The 26,027-nt window shown below is 47.0% G+C and overlaps 1 long non-coding RNA gene across 2 annotated transcripts; it reads left to right on the forward strand.

The window, feature by feature from the left end:
- Positions 1-1,542: 1,542 nt before the first annotated feature.
- On the forward strand, positions 1,543-25,280 carry LOC148111698 (uncharacterized). 2 transcript variants are annotated; one of them, XR_015730140.1, is made up of 4 exons: positions 1,543-2,270; positions 2,527-2,744; positions 23,397-23,442; positions 24,661-25,280. It is a non-coding gene; the product is annotated as an uncharacterized LOC148111698 (long non-coding RNA). The 2 variants fall into 2 exon arrangements; XR_015730139.1 differs by lacking the exons at positions 1,543-2,270; positions 2,527-2,744 and having other exon boundaries at positions 22,990-23,442.
- The last annotated feature ends 747 nt before the right edge of the window (positions 25,281-26,027 follow it).

The following is a 26,027-nucleotide window of genomic DNA, read 5'->3' on the forward strand; positions in this document are numbered from 1 at the left end:
CTTCCGGCTTCCGGCATGCGCACGCACTCCCATTTCAGCTCTCAGTGCCAAAAAGGTTCGCCAATACTGGCATAGGTTCTCCTGCTGGAACAGGGGGCTGGACTAGAAGACCTCCAAGGTCCCTTCCAGCTCCTATTCTATTAGTAGAGCATAGCCTTTATTGTCATTGTACATCATGTATACAACGAAATTGGTTTTAGCCTCACTGGTGCAATCCATGACAAAAAATACAAACAACATCTATTCCTATTCCTATTCCTATTCCTATTCCTATTCCTATTCTATTCTATTCTATTCTATTCTATTCTATTCTATTCTATTCTATTCTGTTTCTTATTCTATTCTACTCTATTCCATTCCATTCCATTCCACTCCACTCCACTCCACTCCAGTCTACTCTACTCTAATCTACTCTACCCTCCCCTCCCCTCCCCTCCCCTCCCATTCCATACTAAATAGCCGTGGGACAATTCTGCTCCTCTGAATTGTGGGTGGGACGAGTCACATTTTTCCTGGCTCCCCCATCTTCCTTCCGAGCTCCCCTTTCTCGGGAGAGTCCATCCCATTCTGGGCTTCCGGTGAAAGCAACCCTGGTATTGGTACCCCTGCTGGAGCCCCCTCCTTCCCCCCCCCCCCCGTCAGCCCATCTGCTCCGGCCGGAGAAATCCCAGGCGGTGGCCGTGCTGCCTTGTTCCCCCCCGCCCCCCCTACAAGGCACTGTGGGAGCCTGCTTGCTCCAAACTCCTTAATTGAAAAAAGATTTGTGGCTGCATTTGGAAAAGAAAGAGGGAGGGGGGGGGCGTTCGCTGGAGTTCGTCGTAGTGTGCAGCCGAGGATCAAGTCAACATCCGGTTCTTCTTGGGGGAGTGGAGATGGGGGCCCCAGAGACTGGGGGGGGTTGCAGGCTGGTATCCATTAAACGGCCAGTGGGGAGCAGAGAGAGATGTTGCAAGAAAGCCAGATGTGATGCTGTACATCCCACACTGGTTGCATCTCTGCCGTCGGGTGGCTGCAGCCACATTTCTATCTCCTCCCCCTCCCATTCACACACAAACGGTCAGGATTCGCACCACGGGCTTAAAGCGAAACCTGGTTCCCCACCACGGCGATCCAAAGTTGCATTTCCTGAACGTGCAGCGGATTTCTTCCCTTACTGGGATGGCCTCGGACCGTGATGGCGAACCTATGGCACACGTGCCACAGGTGGCACACAGAGCCATGTCACCTGGCATGCCAGCTCAGCCTCTCTAGGAGTCTCTGGAGGCTGGGGACAACAAAAAATGTCACTTCGTGTGCAACCGGAAGTTGGGAAACCGGCTGTTTTGGGCCTCCGAGGGGGTGGGGAAGGCTGTTTTTGCCCTCCCCAGATGCATCGAGAGGATCTGGAGCCAGGTGCGAAAGAAAAACGGGCCTACCGGGCCATTGTGTGCCAGGAGCGGGGGGCGGGGCGGGAGGGTCATGCATGCATGCGCAGGGCAGGGCACATAGAATTATGGATGTGGGCACGTGCACGCTCTCAAATCTCCCCCACCCTCCCTTCCTGGCACGCGATGGCAAAAAGGTTAGCCATCACTGGCCTCGGAAAACCCAGAGTCCTCCAGCTGCCAGATGCATTTGAGCCTTGGGTGTAACCCAGCTGCTTCTGCAGCATTGGAACCCTCGTTGCTAAGTGAGAATCTTGCCTAGGCTTCTGTAAAAGCCCCTTGGTGTGAGACGGTCCTTGAAGACAATAGAAGGGCTTGTCTAGATTTGCTTAGAACAGGGGTGTCAAACTCGATTTCATTGAGGGCCGCATCAGGGTGGTGTTTGACCTTGGGGGGCCGGGGGGGGCGTGGCCAGCTCGACATCACTCGTGTCAGGGGTGCCTATGGTGGGCCGGGCACTCTGCCACTCTGCCTGCGGCCCTCCTGAGCTCCGTTTTCACTGGCAGAGGCACCGCGGGCCAGTCCTTTGCTGTTTCCAGGGTGGTCCCACAGGCTGGAACTGAGAATACCCCTGTCTTAGAAAAACCACCAGGACTAGCAGCTTGGGAAAACAGTTAATGCATCCAGCCCTACTGGAAGACTGCTATCATATCACCCCAAGTCCTTCTTTTCTCTAGACCAGCCAAACCCAAAACCTGCAGCTGTTCTTCGTATGTTTTAACCTCCTCAAGAAGTTGCTCTTCTCCTATAAAGCCAGGCTATTTGCAGCATTTTGCTTGAGTGCAGAGCTGTCTGGGCTGGCAAGAGCCCCGAGTTCAGTCGAAACCTTTTGGGGCGCCAGGGAAGGTAAGTGTGGCCCCCATCTTTTTTCCAGCTCCCCCTCCCTGCATCGAATCTGAGCCATCCCGGCTGCTCGGTCCTCACGCTGTTTTCATATGTATTTTTACAAGAAAGGCATTTCCGTTTTCCTGTCTTTTAGGGAAGTGGCTGAAATCAGCACCGAGCAGCGTGTCTTCCTAGCAGAGCCCCGATTTCAGTTTTGCTTTCTCTGAACTCCAAGTAAACTACGCATCTCACGCGAGTCCCGTTTTCTATTTCTCAGGGCAACCGACTTCTCCAGCCAAACGATCTGACGCTTCTCTTTTGGGGGGTCAGCTCAGTCCCCGGAAGAGCCTGGAAAGGCTACCCAGGAAGTGTCTCATTTTGTGTTGGCATTCACAGCACACCCCAAACCCCAAACCCAGAGGATCCGCATGAATTAAGACAGAAGAAGCAAAGGAAGAGGAATTCATCTAAGACACTCAGCTACGCTGAGACGGGGTTGGATGGTTCTTGGTTTCTTTGTGGTGGGATTTTCTCTGTATGTTGTGGGAACTAGGGCATCACTTTAACCCAGAAGAATCTAGTCAGTTGGGCCCTTCCTCCTTTCCTTCCTTCCTTCCTTTTCCTTCCTTCCGTCCTTCCTCCCTTCCTTTTCCTTCCTTCGTCCTTCCTTCCTTCATTTTCCTTCCTTCCGTCCTTCATTTTCTTTCCTTCCTTCCTTCCTTCATTTTCCTTCCTTCCTTCCTTCATTTTCTTTCCTTCCTTCCTTCTGTCCTTCCGTCCGTCCTTCCTTCCTTCCGTCCTCCCTCCTTCCCTCCTTCCCTTCCGTGGGTTATTGCACGCTCAGTGCAAAAGCCTGGTTTTCCTTCCTTCCTTCCTTCCTTCCGTCCGTCCGTCCTTCCTTCATTTCCTTCCTTCCTTCCTTTTCCTTCCTTCCGTCCTCCCTCCCTCCCTCCTTCCTTCCTTCCTTCCTTCCTTCCTTCCTTCCTTCCTTCCTTCCTTCCTTCCTTCCTTCCCTTTTATATGGCCACCCATTTTATTTACATGATTGGGCAGCTTACAGTACAACAGATAAAAACCCATTTAACGCAAAGCATCAAATCCACAGAGCCAGGAATCATATACAGTCCCCATTAGCACCCCTGAGAGGGAGGCCCTGACTTCACCCAAGGCCCAGGCTCAGTCACAAAACCAAGTTTTCAAGGCCTCGTGAAAGGCCAGTGAGGTTGGGGCCAACTTAGAACAGAATAGAGCTGGAAGGGACCTTGGAGGTCTTCTAGTCGAACCCCCTGCTCAGGTAGAAACCCTGTACCATTTCAGACCACTGACTCTCCAGTCTCTTCTTAAAAGTCTTCAGTGGTGGAGCACCTCCAACGTCTGAAGGCAACTTCTCTTCCACGGGTTAATTGTCCTCCCTGCCAGGAAGTTTCTCCTTAATTCCAGGTTGCTTCTCTCCTTGATTAGTTTCCAGCCATTGTTTCTCCTCTTGCTTTCTGCTCTTTTGGCAAATAACAATAACCTGATCTCTGGAAGGACGAAGTTCCAAAGTTGGACACCACAGTGGAAAAGGCTCTTTTTCTTGTCTCTTCCAGCTGGCTCTCCTTAGTGATGGCACCTGGGGGATTCCTATCCTGCCGGATCCGCTCTGATAAAGGGGAAGAAAGGGTCCCATAAGTAATAAGTGCTTGTGGGCAGCCCCACCCCACCCCACAGTGGTGAAATCCAATTTTTTTTACTACCAGTCCTTGGTGGGCGTGGCTCAGTGGGCGTGGCAGGGGGAGGATATTGCAAAATCCCCATTCCCACCCCACTCCAGGGGAAGGATATTGCAAAATCCCCATTCCCACCCCACTCCAGGGGAAGGATATTGCAAAATCCCCATTCCCACCCCACTCCTGGGAGGAAGGGTATTGCAAAATCCCCATTCCCACCCCACTCCAGGGGAAGGCTGGTGCAAAATCTCCATTCCCTCCCCACTCCTGGGAGAAGGATACTGCAAAATCCCCATTCCCACCCCTGTCCTGGGGGAAGGATATTGCAAATCCCCATTCCCACCCCACTCCTGGGGGAAGGATACTGCAAAATCCCCATTCCGTCCGCACTCTGGGGCCAGCCAGAGGTGGCATTTGCCGGTTCTCCGAACTACTCAAAATTTCTGCTACCGGTTCTCCAGAACCTGTCAGAACCTGCTGGATTTCACTCCTGCCGCCCCCCCCCCCAACTTCAGCAAATCAAGATTGTGTGAAGACAGCTACTGGTGTTTTGTTAACCTGGGTTGAAGGCTTAGCAGGCTGTGTGAACCCATGGATTCTGATATGAGAAGCCAGAGTAGGGTGAGTCAAAATGGTAGTTCTCAAGTTACAGCTGATCAATTAGTGACTATTTGAAGTTACAAGAGACCCTGAATCTACCATCCATACTCAAAGTTCTGACAGCCGCCCCACCTACACAAAATGTGACCACATTTTGAGAGTTTGGCAACTGGCCAGCATTTACAGCTATTTGCAGAACCTCATAAACACGTGATCGTGATTTGTGCTGGAAACTGTGGTTTACAGGTGTTCCTCGACTTACGACCACAATGGAGCCCAACTTTTCTGTTTGTAAAGTGAAACATTTGTTAAGTGAGCTTCGTCCCATTTTACGACCATGTTTGTTAAGCGAATCACTGCAGTTGATAAATGAGTAACCTGGTTGTTAAGTGAATCCAGCTTCCCTGTTGATGTTGCTTGTCAGAAGGTCCCAAAAGGATGTGACCCCCCCGGGATGCTGCAACCGTCATAAATATGAATCCATTGCCAAGCATTTGAATTTTGGTCACAGGATCACATGGGGATGCTGCAAATCCTCGTCGCTGTGAAAAACAGTCATAAATTGCATTTTTCAGTGCCATTGTAACTTTGAACGGTCACTAAACGAAGTGTTGTAACTTGAGGACTCCCTGTACTTTTGGTTTCTGGCAAAAAAAGAGTGCCCCATAGCGAAGGAGTTCGCTTAAAAACTGTCACAACAAAGATTGTAAAATCCGGTGCAATTTATTTGATGACACACCTAATGGCTATAATTATGGGCTCAGTTATAAGTCAAGGATTTACCTGCAGTGTAACAAAGAGCTGATGGAAGTTTTTCATCCTAATTTGGGGAGACGTCGAACACCCCTGCCAGGAGTTGGCTGGACCCCAAAGGAAAAGGACAATATTTGCCCAAAATAGCCCTGTCCTTTTTTTCACACTGAGTAGTCTCAGAGCAGGGGTGAAATGCTCCCGGTTCGGACCGGATCGCCTGATCCGGTAGCGATGGAGGTGGGTGGTTCGGAGAACCGGTAGCCAAAATCCCTGCCCCCTCCCCTCATGCCCAGCTGAGCTGCGTGATCATCAGAGGCTTTTTTTCTTTTAAATGCCTCTGACGATCCCAGCTGAGTTGCTTGATCGGCAGAGGCATTTAAAAGAAAAAAAAGCCTCTGATGATCAGGCAACGCAGCTGGGATCTTCAGAGCCTTTTGAAAGCATTTTTTACAACCTCTTCGCCGAAAAGGTTGTAGAAAAAATGGTTTTAAAAGTTTTTTTTAAAAAATGGCCACGCCCACCCAGTCACATTACCTCCCCACCAAGCCACGCCCACAGAACCAGTAACAACAAATTTTAGATTTCACCACTGTCTCAGAGGTTTTCTTCCCCAAATTCCAGCCCCTCTTAGGCCAGTAGGGAAGAGGGAGAGGAAGGGGAGGGGAGGCGATGGAGGCTGGTGCTTAAAAGGACTGGTGAAAATATGTGCAGAGCAAAGGTTGAAAGACAGGAAGCAACCAAGGATGACCATTGTAAAATCCTGCGGATGAGCTATTTTAACGATTGCTAATTTGGGAGCCTCAGATAACGGGGACAATTGGTGGCCTCCTTTCTCCCCACCTCCACCCCCTGGTCCCCAACTCTGAAATAATGGTGCCCTGCTGGCTGTTTTTCTACCCTGGGGCTTCAACATCGCTTCTGCCTCACCCAGCCCACAAGAGAGGAGGGGGCTTCAAGTCACCATCAGCCGTTCTGTCTATGGAGATTCTCAGCCATCCAGGTCCTGGTTGTCCCAAAAGTGCATTTTTCAAGAGGCAACTGGACTTCCATGGTTTTTCCTTGAAGACGTTTTGCTTCTCATCCAAGAAGCTTCTTCAGAAGAATCTGACCATCCAGAAGGAGCTGAAGAAGCTTCTTAGATGAGAAGCGAAACATCTTCAAGGAAAAACCACGGAAGTCCAGTTGCCTCTTGAAAAAAACACCTTTGGGATATCAGCCATTCTGTGTCCCCCCTCCCAACTTTTCTGAACACCGTTTTTCCAGTGAGGGGGTTGTTGATACCGTCCAGAATGGGATCTGCCTGGATCTGTGTTTTGGATGCCTGAGGATGGCATGACCATGCCCCTCAGCTTCTGGTCACTTCATGCCCCATGTCTGCAAAGGATGGTGAAGATGGAGGCCCCAATGTTCCCAATGCATATCAAATAGATCTTGCCACTGCGTCCATCTTGATATTTTTGCCAGGCTCTCTATGTCTGAACTTCTCTGTACTATGGAAAGAGTGCAGAGAAGAGCAACAAAGAAGATTAGGGAACGGGAGGCTAAAATCTATGGTTTTATGAAGAGCGGTTGCTGGAATTGAGTATGTCTAGTTTGATGAAAAGGACTAGGGATGATATGATAGCAGTCTTCCAATATCTCAGGGGCTGCCCCAAAGAAGAGGGAGTCAAGCTATTCTCCAAAGCCCCTGAGGGCAGGACAAGAAGCAATGGGTGGAAACTCATCAAGGAGAGAAGCAACTTAGAACTAAGGAGGAATTCCCTGACAGTTAGAATAATTAATCAGTGGAACAACTTGCCTCCAGAAGTTGTGAATGCTCCAACACTGGAAGTTTTTAAGAAGAGATTCAATAACCTGAAGTGGTGTAGGGTTTCCTGCCTAAGAGGGTTGGACTAGAAGACCTTCAAGGTCCCTTCCAACTCTGTTATTCTGTTTTCTGTATTTTTTAAACCTCTGTGGCCTTCTGGCTAAGTTGCAACCCAGCTTCTGAGCTTTAGCAGATGCTCCTCTCAGATCTGTGTTCAGAAACTATGCAACTAATAAATAAAAAGAGTGATAGCATCTTCCAATATTTGAGGAGCTGCCACAGAGAGGAAGGGGTCAAGCTATTTCCCAAGGCACCAGAAGGCCAGACAAGGATTAATGGATGGAAACTGATCAAAGAGAGATTCAACCTAGAAATAAGGAGGAATTTTTCTGACAGAACAATCAACCCATGGAACAGAAATTGCCTTCAGAATTTGTGGAAGCTTCATCACTGGAAGCTTTCAAGAAGAAACTGGACTGCCATCTGTCAGAAATGGTGTAGGGTCTCCTGCTTGGGTAGGGGGTTGGACTAGATGACCTCCAAGGTCCCTTCTAATGCTGTTATTTTGTTATTGTTGGGGGCAATATGCTGACTCTGTAAACCACTTAGAGAGAGCTGTAAAGCACTGTAAAGCGGTATATAAGTCTAAGTGCTATTGCTATTCTGTGTGTGTGTGTGAGAGAGAGAGAGAGAGAGAGTGAGAGAGAGAAAAATTTATTTATTGGATGACTTCATGAAATTCCAGGCACCCCCATTTCATCTGGCCTCTCTTCCAGCCCACTTTGGGGAGATCCATCGGTGCTCGCTTCTTCCTCCAGCTGCTGATGTTTGGCCAGGGTCAAAGAATCCACCCACCCACCGGTTTCCCTTGTCACACACTGAAAGGGTAAGAGCAACGTCACACCCCAGGCGGAATATTTATGCTGGCAAACCCTTCTCAAGTCCTGGAGAAGGGTGTGTCATGGGAAGCCCTTCCATTTGTTTTTATCGATGTTTTTGAAAGCCATCTTCGAATGTTGGCCAACCGGCTGCTGATGTCCTTGTGGTTAAGGTTGCCGAACAAGATGTAGCTACTGTATTTGGGGAAGCATATTAAGAGACGAGAGTGAATTCCTCTGTCTTAATCTATCCCGTGGTTTTTAAAGATAAAACAGAATATCAGAGTCTGAAGGGACCTTGGAGGTCTTCTACTCCAACCCCCTGCTTAAGCAGGAAAACCACTTCAGGCAAATGGTTATCCAACATCTTCTTAAAAACTTCCAGTGTTGGAGCATTCACAACTTCTGGTGACAAGTTGTTCCATTGATTAATTGTTCTCACTGTCAGGGAATTTCTCCTTAGTTCTAAGTTGCTTCTCTCCTTGATGAGTTTCCACCCGTTGCTTCTTGTCCTGCCCTCAGGTGCTTTGGAGAAGAGCTGGATTCCCTCTTCTTTGGGGCAGCCCCTGAGATATTGGAAGACTGCTATCATGTCTCCCCTAGTCCTTCTTTCCATCAAACTAGGCCTACCCAGTTCCTGTAACTGTTCTTCATATGTTTTAGCTTCCAATCCACTTGGTTGCTCTTCTCTGCACTCTTTCTAGAGTCTCCACATCTTTTTTACATCGTGGCGACCAAAACTGAATGCAATATTCCAAGTGGGATAAGGACCACTTCCCGCTCCCCGCCCAAGTTATTCCTATTCTTGATAACCTTGACTATCTGCATTCCTTATTCTCTATTTACAACCGTTGCAAACTGAACTGTTCCTTGTGTTTTTGCTTTTTTTTTTATTGAAAAGTTTTAAAATATTTTACAAACAAATTCCCCCCCTTCCCCTCTCCCTCCCCCCCCTGACTTCCCAGAGCAAAATACAGGGTATTGCATTTAACAAACATAATCTAACATAAGCAAACTAGCTAAAAGCTCTTAACTCCCCCTTACTCTTTAACTCCGCCATAGATACTAAAATATCAAAGTAAAAAGAAAAATCATCTAAACATTTCATTCATAAACTATTTGCAACTTTTTAGTCCCATATTTGTTTTGCATATAGTCAATCCATCTTCTCCATTCCAGTACATATCTTTCATTCAAACAGTCCTTCAAATATGCAGAGATTTTAGCCATCTCCGCCAAATTGGCTACTTTTAATGTCCATTCTTCAATAGTTGGTATTTCTTCCTTCTTCCAATATTGCGCCACCAAAAGTCTGGCTGCCGTTATTAAGTTCAAAACCAAATTAGTCTCTATAACTGTACATCCTTCAAATATACCCAATAAAAACAACTGTGGAGTAAATTTTATCTTCCTTTTAAGAATATTTTGTATAATCCACCATATCTTAATCCAAAATGCCTTAATTTTCTTACATGTCCACCATACATGAAAATACGTTGCATTGTCACATTTACATCTCTAACATGTAGGTTGTAAACTCGGGTACATACAGGCTAACTTTTGGGGATCCTTGTGTTTTTGCAAGGCACTTATCAGAAAGGGTTTCTTTGCCCTCCTCCCCCATGAATGCAAAATACATTTCCCTCTCCCCCCCCCCCCACTCCCATCTATTGCTCTCAGCCTGATCTGCTGCACGGGCTGGTTGACAGAAGAGTGAGATAGCAACGCCAATGAAAAGAAAACGAGATGAAAAAGTTGACACTTGTTCAGTTTACAAGTTGCCCGACACTTTTAAGAGTCCCTTTAAATAAATAAAAAAACAATAACAGAGCTGCCACCCAGTCTGTGCTGGGCTGTGGAACAAAGGCCGGCTGCTTCCTCGGATGGCCTCGGCTTTCTTGGAAGAGCAGGTGCAGCTGGGTCTCCCCTGGGGAAGAATTCTGCCCCCCTCTGCCCCCCTTGGCTGCCGTCCAGGAGCGTTCCAGAAGGAGTCAGATGCGTTGGCCAAGCCGAATCTTTTCTCTGCACCGTTGACCGCTTTGGTGGCCTCACCGTGAATGAGTCCTACAGGAAAGTGGTCCAGGTCGCCCTTCAGCCTGGAAGGATGGAGCTTTTTGCTCCACAGACGTTCCACACTCAACCTTTGTTCAGCTTGGCCAATAAATGCTGCGGCTCAGGGATTGGCTTGACGGCTGGAGGAAGCGCTAAGTGTTTTATGATGGAAGGGCAAATTGCTTCTGATCTGAAAGGAGCAATCCTGCTGGAGAACCCTCCTCAGATGCCACCATCCTGCACAGTGTCAGCTGCAGACAAAGCTCATGAATACATGAATAATTTATCCCAAGGGTGCTTTATCAGGAGGCAAGTGGACTTCCTTGTTTTTTTTCTTTTGAAGACACTAGGACACCAGGTGTCTTCTTTGGAAGACAGAGAAACCTCCAAGTGCTTCAAGGACCCTCTAAAAGGATGCAGAGGACCAGCTGTCCACAAGGAATATACAATCCTTCCATTCCCTACTGTCCTGTTGGAGCTGAAGAAGCTCCAATGGTCACTCAATGAATGATTAAAAATCTGTAGAGATTCTCAGTTCTCCAGATCATGGTTGTCCCAAAGGTGCTTTTTCAGGAGGCAACTGGGTTTTCTTTTGAAGACATTTTGCTTCTCATCCGAGAAGCTTCTTCAGCTCTGACTGGATGGTGGGGAATGGAAGGATTTATATTCCTTGCAGACAGCTGGTCCTTTGCATCCTTTTAGAGGGTCCTTGAAGGACTTGTGAGGTTTATCTGTGTCCTCAGGGTCACCTGAGTGGTGCAAATGGTTCAATTTTTCCCTCTGGAAATCCATTCCTACTGCTGCACCATTCCAAGGGTCTTCATCCCAAATATTATAGTTAAAAACCAGAAAGTCCAGTTGCCTCCTGAAAAAGCAATGAATGGTTGTAAGTCGAGGACTACCTCTTCTGCCACGGTCTTGTTCCTTGGGTCAGGCAGATAAACTCAGAGACTGCAGCCCACCAGCATTTCAGGCTGCGTTTTTACCCTCTTTGTAAAAAAAATAATAATAGTTGCAGCCCAAAACTGAGGTGTTTTGTGGGAGAAGAAGGCAGCCCTGGTGGGAATGAGCAGGTCAGGCCGGGTTCTGGCATCCGTGTGGGAAACGGGTTCTGGAGGAAGGTGACCGAAACGGAAGAGATGTGCGCTCACGACACAAAGATAGCGCTGCGTATTATCTCTGCTAAACCACAGACAAAGTTGTGATTGTGAACTTGGCCTGACAGCATCTCAAAGGGGGTGGGGTGGGGGGACGTCTCTGGCACGTTGGACGGCATCCACCAGGAAACGTGCCCCAGAGGCCGGACGGGCTGTCCTGTTTTTCGTGGGAGGGTGTAAATGAAGAGCCTTTTTTTCTCCTGAGTGCTGCGTTGTGCTAATTATAAGCCACATCTGGTCAGGGTGGGCCGCTGGGAAGAGATTTTGGAGATCTCTATCACGGTTGCATTCTCCACCCGTGATGGAGGCTCTTCTTTTAACCCCTCCAACCACCACTTACATTATTTGCATCTCAAGACCCCTCTCAGCTTTGCAAACACCCACCACGGCTGATTTTCTCGTATCTGACAAAGAGTTCCTGCACCGTCTTTGGAGAGATACAGCTTCCCATCATAACAGTGTTGACTGGGGATGTAGGTAGAGATTCTTAGTGTTATGTATTGATACTTTTGAGCGGGAGTTTCAAACCTGCCTACGTTTCTGATTGGCTGACAGTCCCTCCAGGATTGTATATAAGGAGGACTGCAGCCTCTGAGTTTTTGCTGAAGTCTCACTGTAAATTAAAGAGCTGTTGTCACTTGCTTGGTTGTGCCTCTCGTTATTCCCGAACCACTTCATTGGCGACGAAGGTGGGATAGAGGTCACAACAAGCGAACCAGTGAGACCACGAGCTTCAGCTAGGCGACGAGGCGAACTACAGGAGGCATACCGAACATGTCTGCCTACGTTCCGCCCAAGCCTTTTGATCCGACCCGCGAAAAATGGGTCTCGTACCTGACGAGGTTCGAATGCTCGCTCGAAGCCAGCGACATGCAAGGGCTCTCCGCTAATCGGAAGAGGGCCCTCTTCCTAAGCCATTGCGGACCGGACGTGTTCGAGATGGCAGAGTCACTGTGCGAGCCAACGCCGGTCCAGACCGTTTCCTGGGACACCCTGATGGCCACGCTCCGGGCTCACTACGCTCCCGTGCCCTCCAAGTTCGTGCAACGATACCAACTCAGACAGCGCGTACAGCGAGAGGGAGAACCGGTCAGCGCATACATGGCCAGCCTGAGAAAAGCCGCAACCCATTGCGACTATACAGACTTGGACGATGCGTTGCTTGAGCAACTCATCTGTGGTGTCCGGGACATTAGGCTGCAACGGCGCCTGCTCGCCAAGCCTGATTTAACGCTTGCTGGAGCCCTAGACGAGGCCAGGGCTCATGAAGCCTCCACAAAAGCCGCAGAAACGCTGCAGCGTCCGCTGACCAGCAAAGACAACCCCAAGTCTGCCCCGGTGCACAGAGAAGACGCCGGATCCAGCTCGGAGTCCGAGTCGGATGAAGACGTCTTCCGAACGGAGCACCAGAGAAAGGACACAGGCAGCCCCCGGCGAAGCTGTCCCAGCTGTGGAGGGCACCATGACAGACTGTCCTGCAAATATAGGGAGGCTATTTGCAGGCGTTGCGAGAAAAAAGGGCACTTGGCGCGAGTCTGTAGAGCCATTCTGCCCAGAAAACACCAACCACGTGAGCGCCGCAGCCAACCGGAATCAACGTGCCAGAAACAACCAATGAGAGAAGGCGGCGTGAAAAAAAGGCGCGAATTTGAACCTCGAGATGGCCGCAGCATTCACATAGACCAGGCCAGCGCGGAAATCGAGGACAAAGTCAGCACGGTGGTCGAAATCAACGGCAAGCCATGCTCAATGGAGATCGACACCGGATTGGGTCTCTCCATAATGTCTTGGGCGACCCTAAAGACCCTCCTGCCGTTGTTCCGGAAGGACCAGCTCTCCAAACAGAGACTGCACATCCTAGACTACCAGGGGAACCGAGTCCCCCTCGAAGGCGTGGGCACGTTCCGAGTCACCTACGGAGACTACGAAAGAGACCTGCCACTGACCATCGTCACGAAGCAGCTTCCCAGCCTTCTCGGCATGGGGTGGTTCCGAGCCCTCGGCATGGGCTTCACCGGCGTCCACCAGATGCTCAAGTCATCGTTAAAAGACAGTCTCCTGACCGAGTTCCAGGACGTTTTCGGGGACACGTTGGGCAAGTATGTGGGGACCCCTATCTCCCTTAATTTAGACCCCAACGTAGCCCAAATAAGACTCAAGGCCAGACGGGTGCCTTTTGCATTGAAACCAAAGATCGATGCGGAACTGGACAAACTGATTAAACAAGGGGTGCTGGTTCCCGTTGACCATGCAAAGTGGGAAACCCCTATAGTGACCCCAGTAAAGTCTGACGGCTCAATTAGAATCTGCGCCGACTACAAGTGCACGATCAACAAGGCTTTGCAGCCGAGCGCCTATCCGGTGCCGATCGTGCATCATCTACTACACTCCCTGTGGCCTGGAAATTTTTTTGCCAAATTAGACCTGGCTCAGGCCTATCAACAATTACCAGTTGATGATGCCACGGCAGAGGCACAAACGATTGTTACTCATAGGGGTGCATTCAAATGCACCAGGCTCCAGTTTGGGGTGAGCGTCGCACCCGGCCTGTTTCAAAGCACCATGGAGCGCCTTCTGCAAGGGCTTCCCGGAGTGGTGCCCTATTTTGATGACATTCTAGTCAGCGCTCAGGACGAACGTCAGTTAGGGGACAGAGTAAGGAACGTCCTTTCTAGATTTAGGGAAGCGGGACTAAAGTTAAAGAAAAATAAATGTATGATCGCTGTCCCCTCCGTTGAATTTTTGGGGTACAGGGTGGACGGCACAGGCATCCACCCTACCGAAAGCAAGGTGAGAGCGATTAAGAGCGCACCTGCCCCCAAGACCAAAGCTGAGCTCCAAGCCTTCCTTGGACTGCTCAATTTTTACTCAATGTTCCTGAAAGACAAAGCTACCATCGCAGATCCCCTACACAAACTATTGGGGAAGAATGTACCATGGGTCTGGGGGAAACCACAAGCAGCCGCTTTTGAGGCAGTAAAGAGACTTCTATCAGAAGACAGTTTTCTAATCCAATACAACGCAGCGCTACCGCTTGTATTGGTTTGTGACGCCTCCCCCGTAGGAGTTGGTGCCGTCCTGGGCCATAGACTTCCGAACGGCCTAGAGGCGCCCATTGCGTTTTACTCTCGCACCCTGTCAAGCGCAGAGCAAAACTATAGCCAATTGGACAGAGAGGCTCTGGCTGCAATTGCGGGGGTTAAAAAGTTCCACGAATATCTCTTTGGCCAGCAATTCGAACTTGTGACTGATCACCGGCCCTTGCTAGGACTTTTGGCAGGCGACAGGCCCACCCCCGCTGCTCTGTCCCCACGCTTGACTAGATGGGCTATTTTTCTTTCGGCCTATTCATATCAGCTTGTACATCGATCTGGACGGACCCTGGGTCACGCGGATGCCCTCAGCCGCTGTCCCCTACCTGACTTACTGACCAATCCAACACCTGAGGCCTCCGTCCTTCTACTGGACACATTAACTTTGGGACCTATTTCCTCTGCCGAAGTGGCTAAAGCCCCAGCCAGGGACCCGATCATTCGTACTGTGATGGGGTGGGTGCTAAAAGGGTGGCCGGTCAAGGTGGACGGGGGGGACTATCAAGGTTTTGTAAACAAACGAAACGAACTGTTTACGCAAGGTGGTTGTTTGTTGTGGGGTGATCGGGTGGTAGTGCCAACGAAACTACGAACGAGGGTCTTAGAATTGTTGCACGAAGGGCATCCGGGCATTGTCAGAATGAAAAGTTTAGCCCGCAGTTACGTATGGTGGCCCAACATGGACCAAGTTATCTCTGAGTGGGTGGGGAAGTGCAGACCCTGCCAGGAGTCTCGCCCCGATCCCCCGGTAGCGCCCATCCGAGAGTGGGAGAAACCAAAAGGGCCATGGGGGAGGATCCATATTGATTTTGCTGGCCCCTTCCATGGGCAAACGTTTTTAATTGTAGTAGATGCCTTTTCGAAATGGCTCGAAATCATTCTAATGCCCTCTACCACAGCCGAGGCAGTTATTAAAGCCCTTCGCAAGCTGTTTGCCACACATGGCCTACTGGATACCCTAGTATCTGACAACAGCCCTCAGTTCACAGCAACCCTGTTTGAGGGATACTTGGCCGGACTGGGCATCCGCCATGCCCTATCGGCCCCGTTCCACCCGGCTTCTAACGGATTGGCCGAACGTTTTGTAAGAACGGCCAAAGAGGCCCTATCCAGACTAGATAATGGGGACTGGCAGACCAGGATAGATCAATTCTTAGCTGTCCAGCATGCCACACCATGCACAGCCACAGGGAGAAGCCCAGCAGAGCTCCTCATGGGCAGGAAGCTCCGGTGCGTGTTAGATAGGCTTCACCCCAACTACTCGCACAAAAATTTCAAGGGAGAGACCTCCGGACTAAGACAGTTTCAGGTTGGGTCCCCGGTGTTCGCTCGCAACTATGCCAGTGGACCTCTATGGGTTGCAGGAACCATAGTGGGCATAACGGGCCCGAAATCTTATACGGTAGACGTAGGGGTAGACAGACTCTGGAAGCGCCACATAGACCAGCTGAGAAAAAGGGTAGTCGGCGAAGCAAACATAAATTTAGACATATCCGAGCCTAACTATAACAACTTTCCCAAAACAGCTAACTCAAGCCCGGGTTCGCGAGAATACTTAGCTGACAAGCCCTGGTTCCAGCGCCGCCCCAGCGAGTCGCCACTCCCAACCGGGGATAACCACGCCCCGGACAAAATCCAGGAGGTTCCATTGGCGGAGCCGGGAGAGACAGAAAGTCCCTCCGACCAGCTCGACGCCCCACCAAACACTGAACTGCGCAGGTCAACTAGGACGAGAACTCGCCCTGGGCACCTGCGAGATTTTGTGTGTACTTATGTAAATTTTTGAATGACAGTGCCTTCTGGGAAGGGAGGGGTGTTATGTATTGATACTTTTGAGCGGGAGTTTCAAACCTGCCTACGTTTCTGATTGGCTGACAGTCCCTCCAGGATTGTATATAAGGAGGACTGCAGCCTCTGAGTTTTTGCTGAAGTCTCACTGTAAATTAAAGAGCTGTTGTCACTTGCTTGGTTGTGCCTCTCGTTATTCCCGAACCACTTCACTTAGTCTTCCAGGCCATGGTTGACTCAAAAGTGCTTTTTCAGGAGGCAACTGGACTTTGTTTTTTCTTCTTCTTTTTTTTTTTTATTGCAAAAGTTTTACAATTACATTTTCACCCCTTTTTTCACCCCCCCACCTCCCTCCCCAAACTTCCCGTCCTCCCTAACCCTCCCTAACCCTCCCCCCCAGACTTCCCTATTATGTACTCATAACTAATAATACTGATATATATACCTGAACCCATCCCTCCCCCTATATAATTTTCCTCTTTATCTCTTTACATTAAGATATTTCTAATACATTGTTTTCAAATAAAAGCTATTTGGTACTTTCTAGTTTGGTATTTGTTCTGAACATATTCTATCCACCTTTTCCATTCCCATTCATAAGTCTCTTGTGAACAATCTTTTAAATATGCTGAAATCTTCGCCATCTCTGCAAAACTGGCCATCTTCAAAGTCCATTCCTCGATAGTAGGCAAAGCTTCATTCTTCCAATATTTACCTATCAACAATCTTGCTGCTGTTATCATATACAATATTAATTTTATTTCACCCCGTGTAAAACCCTTAACTATACCCAATAAAAACAATTGTGGAGAAAATTGAATTTTTTTCTTCAAAACATTCTGCATGACCCACCATATTTTTATCCAAAAAGCCTTAACTTTCCTACAGGTCCACCAAACATGATAATACGTAGCATCCAAACATTCGCATCTCCAACATTTTGGCTGAACATTAGGGTACATACATGACAGCTTTTTAGGATCTAAATGCCATCTATAAAACATTTTATAAAAATTTTCCCTCAGGTTCTGCGACTGTGTAAATTTAACATTCTGAACCCAAATTTTTTCCCATGTTTCCAACATCACTGGTTCTTCAAAATTTTGTGCCCACTTAATCATACAATCTTTAAAACTTTGTTTTTTCTTTTGAAGACATTTCACTTCTCATCCAAGAAGCTTCTTCTGCTCTGACTGGATGGTGGGGAATGGAAGGATTTATATTCCTTGCAGACAGCTGGTCCTTTGCATCCTTTTAGAGGGTCATTGAAGCACTTGGAGGTTTATCTGTGTCCTCAGGGTCCCCTGAGTGGTGCAAATGGTTCCTGTAGTCTGCAATTTTTTCCCTCTGGAAATCCATTCCCACTCCCACACCATTCAAAGGGTGCTTATCCCAAATTGTATAGTTAAAAGTCTGTAGAGATTCCCAGTCCTCCAGGTCCTGGTTGCCCCAAAGGTGCTTTTTCAGGAGGCAACTGAACTTTCTGTTTTTTTTCTTTGAAGACATTTCACTTCCCATCCAAGAAGCTTCTTCAGCTCTGACTGGATGGTGGGGAAGGGAAGGATTTATATTCCTTGCAGACAGCTGGTCATTTGCGTCCTTTTAGGAGCTTCTTGTATGTCGCTTTTTTCAGTGCTGTTGAAACTTTGAACCATCACTAAATGAACTGTTGTAAGTCGAGGAGTAGCTGAACTTCCGGTTTTCAGCAGAACTAGCCCATAGCAAACCATTGGATCACAATGTTTATTAATAGCAACCACAAAAAAGGTTGCAAAATCAGGGTGACTCATTTGACAACCGTTACGACTGTAACAGGCAGGCTCCATGGTCGTCATAAATCATGTAGAGTTTCCCTGCACTGTGCTCCTTCGCTCGAGTCATCTTGCAGCCTTGCCCTGCTCTGCCAAGTGCCCGGCTTGGGGAGCTGTGATGGGCAGACCCTCAGGCTTCCTTGCCCTGGGCTGCTGCAGGAGGCCACCAGATGCATTGCCCATGAGACCAGCCTTTTGTTGGAAACAGCCGGATGGAACGGTCAGTTGGACTCACGGCATGCACCGAAGAAGAGGGGGGTCAAATCCTTGGCCACCTGGTTTTATTTATAGTCCAGATGGGAACTAAGGGGCTGGAAGGGGCTCTTCAGGGCTGCCAGGCCAAGCGGACCAGTCCCTGCTCAATGCAGGAATTCAGATTTAAAGTATCTCTGTTCAGTCCAGTGTTTTTCAACCGTGGCAGCTTGAAGATGTGTAACAGATGAACAGGGTTGGAAGGGACCTTGTAGGTCATCTAGTCCAACCTCCACCCACCCACCCAAGCAGGAGACCCTACACCATTTCTGACCGATGGCAGTCCAGTCTCTTCTTGAAAGCTTCTGGTGATGAAGCTCCCACAACTTCTGAAGGCAACTTCTGTTCCATTGGTTGATTGTTCCCACTGTCGGGAAATTCCTCCTTATTTCCAGGTTGAATCTCTCCTTGCTCAGTTTCCATCCATTATTCCTTGTCTGGCCTTCGGGTGCTTTGGAGAATAGCTTGGCTCCCTCCTCTCTGTGGCAGCCCCTCAAATATTGGAAGGCTGTTATCATGTCTCCCCTGGTCCTTCTCTTCACTAGACTAGCCATGCCTGGTTCCTGCAACCGTTCATCATATGTTTGAGCCAGGGGTGAAATCCAGCAGGTTCTGACAGGTTCTGGAGAACTGGTAGCAGAAATTTTGAGTAGTTCGGAAAACTCGCAAATACCACCTCTGGCTGGCCCCAGAGTGGGGTGGGAATGGAGATTTTGCAATATCCTTCCCCTGCCATGCCTACCAAGCCCCACCACACCCACCAAGCCACGCCCACGGAACTGGTAGTAAAAAAATTTGGATTTCACCACTGGTTTGAGCCTCCAGTCCCCTAATCATCCTGGTTGCTCTTCTCTGCACTCTTTCTAGAGTCTCAACCCCTTTTTTATAGTCTGGTGACCAAAACTGGATGCAGTACTCTAGGTGTGATCTTACTAAGGCTTTATAGAGTGGCATTAGTAACTCCCTTGATCTTGATTGTATCCCTCTGTTAATGCAATTTAGGATTGCATTGGCTTTTTTGGCTGCCACTACACACTCTTGGCTCATATTTAATTGGTTGTCCACTAAGATTCCAAGATCCCTCTCGCAGTTCCTGCTATTATGCCTGGTTTCACCCAGTCTATATGTGTACTTTCGGTTTTCCTTGCCTTCAGTTGCCTTCAGTTCCCAGAATTCCTTAGCCAGTCAACACATTTTTACAGTTGCTAAGGTTCAGGAATGCTGGTTCAGACCATAGTTGATCACATCTGATGAAAAAGGATCCACCATGTCTCTGGGTCATCGGTTCCACCGTCCAGCTGCTCTTCCTTTCCCAATTCAACCAGGTTCTGTCCTCCAAGTAACTTAAATCTGCTAGGCCCTGTCCTCTACATTGGAACTGTGATGCTTTTGGGAAGGGGGGGGAGTTTTTGGGAGGGGGATAAGAGTGGCGCAGTGGTTAGAGTGCTGTACTGCAGCTACTTCAGTTGACTGCTAGTTCAGCAGATCAGCGGATCAAATCTCACCAGCTCAAGGTTGACTCAGCCTTCCATCCTTCCGAGGTGGGTAAAATGAGGACCCAGATTGTTGGGGGGCAAGATGCTATTTAGTATGCTGTCTTTGGTGTAAGCCGCCCAGAGTCCTCGGAGAGTGGGCGGCATAGAAATATGATTAATAAATAAATAAGTGAGCTGGTGGAGATGTCTCGAAAAAGGGAGGGAAATTCTCACTGTCTTCATAGCAGCTGCAGAGAGAGCTGATAGCTGTCAAGGTCAACCATTCCGGCACACCAGATAGATGGGGCTGTCTGAAGAAGCACCCCACATGAAACCTTGGGGAGATGTGGATTGGAGACTCAGCCTGGGTCCTTGTGGGGGAGGGATTTAGGGATGCTTTCAATATGTAATCTTCGCGCCTATTGCCTCAGACTTTGCTTTTCTTTCATTGCATTCAGTTCATGCTCAGTAAAAGTACCTTTCTCTACAAACATGGAGTTGGGGTTTTTCTTTCCTGAGTTTTGAACGGAGACACACCTGACAACTGCTAACCAGGGCATACAAAACCTTTGCCAGACCAATTCTCGAATACAATACAGCTCATCTGCCTGGAATCCACACTGTATATCGGAAATTAATACGATTGAGCGGGTCCAGAGGTATTTCACAAGAAGAGTCCTCCACTCCTCTGCTCACAATAGAATCCCTTATGCCACCAGATTTGAAATTTTGGGATTGGACAATCTGGAACTACGCCGACTGCGGTCTAATTTAAGCATAATACACAAAATTGTCTGCTACAACCTCTTACCTGTCAACGACTTCTTCAGCTTCAGCCTCAATAATACACGGGCAAACAATAGATACAAACTCAAGGTAAACCGCTCCAAACTCGATTGCAGGAAATTCAACTTCAGCAACAGAGTGGTCAATGCCTGGAATGCTCTCCCCGACTCTGTTGTTACAGCCTCAAACCCTCATAGCTTCAACCTTAAACTATCTACTGTGGACCTCACCCCATTCCTAAGAGGTCCATAAAGGGGGTGTGCATAAGCGCACCAGCGTGCCTAACATTACTGTCCTACTGTCCCCATTTATTTATATTCATTTCCCTCATTCATGTCCATGTTCATATTCATACCTGCTGTCTTGTACATGTTTGACAAACTAATAAATAAATAAATATAGCTGATGCTCAAACCAGATAACATTTTGGCTTTTAAACTGAACGCATACAAACTGTAGGAAAAAAGACCATTGTGAGGAGTTAGTGCAGAGACGTTCAAATTACACTCTTCTAGAGCTTGTAAAACACCTGTAACTTTTAAAACCTGTAACTAGAGTGGAATGAACTTTACAAGGAAATGTGCCTGGTATATAAGCAGGTGAAGCACGCATGCTAAAATTAAAATCAGGGCAGTCTTTCTCCAGGGTTTGATGTTTTAAAAGCGCAGGTGACTCTTTGGCTTCAGAACAGAATGGGATGACTTTTGCCACATAGGGAGGACTTTATGGGGAGGACTACAACGTCTGCGTCAACGTTCAGGCAGATGGGCCGAAGGATTTGTGCCAAGGGGAAGGGTGGCTGTGGCCATCAGAAAGGAGAACGCCCAGATTGAATAGACAAGAAGCAGTTACAGATAGAGATAATAGAAATAAAGATCCTACAGAGGAAGGTGGGAGGCAAATTAAAAAAAGCATAGCAACCAAAGTATTGAAGCGGACAAGAGACGATGGATAAATGATTGCTTTGTCTTTGTTGTTCTGATTTGTGTTTCCTTTTCTCTCTCTCTTTTCTTTTCTTTTCTTTTTTCTTTTCTTTTCTTTGTTTCAGGTAGGTGACGCAAATAGAAGCCAGGCAGTTAAAGGCAATATGACTAAAAGTTAGAATAAGTGATAGAAATAAGAGAAAGGGGAATGCTAGTGTAGACACTTTTATAAAATAAAATAAAGTAACAATAAGAGAAAACATGGAATAATTGAACAACAACAGATTGCAACTTATTATAATTGTGTATCATTATTAGAAATATATGTTGACTGAGGGTAACCCACCCAAGCAGGAGACCCTGCTAAACCATTTCTGACCGATGGCAGTTCAGTCTTTTCTTGAAAGCCTCCAGTGATGAAGCTCTCACAACTTCCGAAGGCAACTTCTGTTCCGCAGGTTGATTGTTCTCACTGTCAGAAAGTTTCTCCTTATTTCTAAGTTGAATCTCTCCTTGTTCAGTTTCCATCCATTATTCCTTGTCTGACCTTCAGGTGCCTTAGAAAACAGCTTGACTCCTTCCTCTCTGTGGCAGCCCCTCAGATATTGGAAGACTGCTATGATGTCTCCCCTGGTCCTTCTCTTCACTAGACTAGCCAGGCCCAGTTCCTGCAACCGTTCATCGCATGTTTTAGCCTCCAATCCCCTAATCCTCCTGGTTGCTCTTGTCCCACCAAATATGAGGAAGTGTCAGAAGGAGAACCTGGATTGTTTTCAGTAGCAGGCCAATATGATCTGGGTCTGTGTACCTTGCCAGGAATATAAGGACTGTGGAGATTCTCAATCATCCAGGTCATAGTGTCTCAAAGGTGCTTTTTCAAAAGCCAACTGGACCGTTTTTTTCCTTCTTCTTTCACAAGGATAAAACACTCCGGTTGCCTTTTGAAAAAGCACCTTTGAGTAAGGACCAAGAACTTTGCCAAGTTTGAAGATTTAATCTGAACAATGTTGACTGAATCACCAGATTGATTTAATGGATTTCAGGGCCCCTGCGCACACCATTTTGATTGAACTGGATCAACGGTTTGAATTAAATGATTAAGAGTAAATTATTCCAGTGGCTCTGACTCTCCAGATTGAACAGATGGATTGAATCAACTTGATTTGAATCTAAGACCAGGAGATTTGCACATTTTAAAAACTAATTGACATGTTTCTCTTTTTTCTGCTAACCGATTGACTGTGATTTGCTCTGTTCTTTGAAATTTGGCTTAGGCACAAAGTCTAAAAGTTGCATGTGATCATTGATGCAGTGAATGATATGGAAGGATGAAGGTGTGTGTCTTGTCCCAACTTTCTCACCCTGGCCTTGTCTCAAGTAAGGGAGAGCAGACTTATATTCAGAACACCTGAAGTAAGACAAGAACCAATGGCAGAATTTCCTGTCCATGAGAGCTTATGAAACAATGAGACAGCTTGCCTCCTGAAAAACTAGACAAAATGGCATGAGGTTTCATGCCCTGGCAAGGGGTTGGACCAACAGACCTCCAAGGTCACTTCCCACTCTATAGTAATGGTACTTAGACTTATATACCGTGTCACGGTGCTTTACAACACTCTCTGAGCGGTTTACAGAGTCAGCCTCTTGCCCCCAACAATTTGGGTCCTCATTTTACCTACCTTGGAAGGACGGAAGGCTGAGTCAATCTTGAGCTGCTGAGAATCAAATTGCTGGCAGTTAGCAGTTAGCCTGAAATACTGCATTCTAACTACTGTGTCACTATAGCCGATAGATAGATAGATAGATAGATAGATAGATAGATAGATAGATGATAGATAGAGGGATGGATGGATGGATGGGTAGGTAGGTAGTTAGGTTGATTGGTTGATGATAGATTGATAATAGATTGATGATAGATAGATAGATAGATAGATAGATAGATAGATAGATAGATAGATAGATAGAAATGGTGTTCCAGATGTTTTGGGATTCATCCAAGGTGCCTATCACTCTCAGTACCACCTTTGCTTTCTTTTACCTTCGTTTCTCTATTTCTATTTGCAGGTCTTTGGATTATGGGATTTTCCCTCTTCTATTCTGCTGTCTCCAGGTACTGCCACATCCACTATCCAGACTTTTTTTTTTTAATCATATCGACAATTTTTAAGTGTGGGGTATTGTGTGGAAGGTACTTTTCTGTCTGAATTCTAAACTCCCAGGGCACTTTAGCTTTGTCTGTTGTGAGATCCCACCAGTTCTTGCTTGCAGGCAAATGGTATTTCTTGCAACTCTTCCAATGCACCATTGTTGCTACTTTGTCATGCCGCTGCTTGTAGTCAGGCTGGGTGATCTTCTTGCAGCAGCTTACCAGGTGGTCCACTGTTTCTTCAGCTTCTTTGCCAAGGCAGCAGGTGCTGTCTGTTGCTGTCATCTCAATTCTGGCTTTGTACGCATGTATTGCTGTCATAACATATCAGCATAGTATATCTGTAGAGCCAAGCAGGGTGGCCTTTCGTAATTGACAGATGGAAATCTTGTGAATATGCAGATGTTCTAAATGCTGTCCAAGATGATGATGGTGATTCATTATCTGAAGATGATGATTATATTCAGATGATGATTATTCATTATCTGCAGATTGCCCAGCAAATGCTGATAATTTAGGGTCAATTCAGAAAGTTTTATCTGAAACTTTAGCTCTTTATCAGAAAGTTTAGGAATTGACCAAATGCTGCCTTAATGTACATGTGATTTCATTGTTATTACTCCTTACCTAATAGTTGGATAACTATGGGAAAAATGTCTACTGGTTTATTCTATAATTTCTGCATTTCAATTGCTAAATTCCAATATTTTATAATATTTCCCCCTTCCTTTTGAGCAACTCTGCGAGTAAAACCTGCTTTGCTTTAACTACTTTAAAGTCACGTTGTGTTTTAAGCCTGAGTCAATCTGGATTCAAAAATCCAATAAATTTGTTATGTGGTCATTTTCGAGCTTTTTTTAAACATTACGATTGGTTAAAATCCTATACTTCAGGGATACCAACATTTTGGGGCATCACATCCATACTTTCTGCCTAACTTCCAATATCTAATTTTTTTTCACATCTTTTTGAATAATCTGTCTGGGTGATTTGATACAGAGGGATACGCTCAAGATTAAGTGAGGTACTAATACCACTCTACAAAGCCTTAGTAAGGCCACACCTAGAGTCCTGCATCCAGTTTTGGTCACCACACTATAAAAAAGTACTTTGATATGCTCTGAGTTTTGTGCCACTTCATAGTTCATCTACATATTCAATTTTTCCCTTTTTTATTGCCAGTATCTTACTTCTTCTGCCGTCAGGACATAAGCCTAAGACTGAAAATGAAGCTTGTCAGATGTTACATCTTTCCTATCCTACTCTACGGAGTGGAGAGTTGGTCTTAGACAGAAAGCCATTTGAAATGTGGATTTACAGGCCGCTGTTATGTATAAACTGGATTGACAAAATCAGAAATGAGGAGGTGATAAGCCGCCTGGGGAAGCCAAGGAAGATCATCAAAACCATTAAAAAGCGAAAGTTAGAATATTTCAGACATGGGATGAGACACCTGGAAAAATACGGCATCATTCACTTAATCCTCCAGGGAAAGATTGAAAGCAAATGAGGTTCAGGCAGAAGAAGAACACCATGGCTTCAAAATCTAAGGGACTGGTTTGGACAAAACTCAGCAGCCCTTTTTCATGTGGCTGTTGATAAAAATAGGATGGCCAATGCGATCACCAACGTCTGATGACGGATATGGCAGAAGAAGAAGAAGAAGAAGAAGAAGAAGAAGAAGAAGAAGAAGAAGAAGGAGAGTATTACTGATCCAATCCTGTTTCCACTTTTTTTAAAAAAATATTGTTGCTTTCTGTATTTCAATTTTTTAATAATATTTAAAAGTTGGGGTTTCTTTAGTTAATTTGTGGGGTCTTTTCTCCTTCAGCATATAGCAGATATGATCATAGCTTTATAGTTTAAATATGTATTTGTTGCTGGCTGTTATAGTTTCATGGGCTTAGCTCACAGGCTCCATAATATCACACATCCATATTAGCAGCTGTTAGTTTGGCGCCAGGAATTAAGTGGGCAGCAGCTTTGCGGGTGAAAGACCGCAGGAGACAGATTCCTGATCAAGGAGAAACCAGGATTCCTTTCTCCTCCTTCAATGCCACCCTTTTCCTCTTAGGTAAAAGAAGAGATCGGAGTGGGGTAGCTTAGTGCCCTGTGGAAACCCTGCCAATGTCGATAACAGGATAAGAGAGGTGGAAGCAGGGGTGGGTTCTACTTACCTTTACTACCGGTTTGCAATGGGGCCGCATGCGAAGCGTTCTGATGATGGCAGGGTCGGTGGGCGGAGTCTCCCGCTGGTTTTACTACCGGTTCTATAGAACCGGTGTGAACCGGGGGCAACTCACCACTGGGTGGAAGGGACTTTGGAGGTAACCAGGAGTCACATTAAGTCCCAACTCTTCAAAGGACTCTAATCCTTGCTACCTTTGACCCATGGGTAGGCGGCATCAAGAATGTTCTGCTCACCACCTCAGTTATGCCAGCCATGCCCATCTCATGTCTTGCGGTGGGTGGGCTTCTGGGGGGGATTCAAGGCGAACTAGATTCCCCGAAGAATAGAATAGAATAGAATAGAATAGAATGGAATGGAA

The sequence above is a fragment of the Pantherophis guttatus genome, chromosome 16, assembly GCF_059756535.1.
Source record: "Pantherophis guttatus breed Tessera chromosome 16, ASM5975653v1, whole genome shotgun sequence".
NCBI lineage: Eukaryota > Metazoa > Chordata > Lepidosauria > Squamata > Colubridae > Pantherophis > Pantherophis guttatus.